This window comes from Peromyscus eremicus, chromosome 8b, assembly GCF_949786415.1.
Source record: "Peromyscus eremicus chromosome 8b, PerEre_H2_v1, whole genome shotgun sequence".
Taxonomy (NCBI): domain Eukaryota; kingdom Metazoa; phylum Chordata; class Mammalia; order Rodentia; family Cricetidae; genus Peromyscus; species Peromyscus eremicus.
Window position 1 is genome coordinate 10,688,230 of NC_081424.1, and position 729 is coordinate 10,688,958.

The following is a 729-nucleotide window of genomic DNA, read 5'->3' on the forward strand; positions in this document are numbered from 1 at the left end:
AAGAAGAAAGAAGACGAAGAAGAAGAAGAAGAAGAAGAAGAAGAAGAAGAAGAAGAAGAAGAAGAAGAAGAAGAAGAAGAAGAAGAAGAAGAAGAAGAAACAGTATGGATTTAATGTCTTTAAAAAAATCACTTCAGTGTAAAGGAGCTGAAATGGCCCTCAGAGAAGAGGTGGAGTCTTAGGAGCGAGTCTCCTTCACAAGGTTCTAACTGAGGTTTTCCTCAGGGCTGGGAGCTCTATCCTGCACTGGCTCAGGCTGGACTCCTGTAGCAGTGTTTCGAAATCTCTGGTTCCTAAGAACATGGAGGCTTTTTAGAACAGAGCAGAGATGCCTGGGGCAGCTTCTGACCCTGGACACCTGAGGCAACTCCGTGGGCCAGTTGGGTATTCTGCACATCGAAAGTGTTCCGGAATGAATAGGACCACTGCTTGCTTCTGTGAGAGTGCAGGGGTGCTGTGATTTGAACCCAAGCCTTCATGTCTGCTAAACAAGTGTCCACCAGCGAGCTACACTCCACACCTCTCACCCGTTTCCTCTCCTTGAGGCCCAGAGTTGGAAATGCAGTCTTAAGAGACTGACTGAACTTAGAGCTTTCTAAAAATGCGTATTTATGTATTACACACACACACACACACGCACGCACACACACACACACACACACACACACACACACACACACCATGGCTTTTTCTGTGGAGGTCAGAGGACAACTTGCAAGAGTCAGTTCT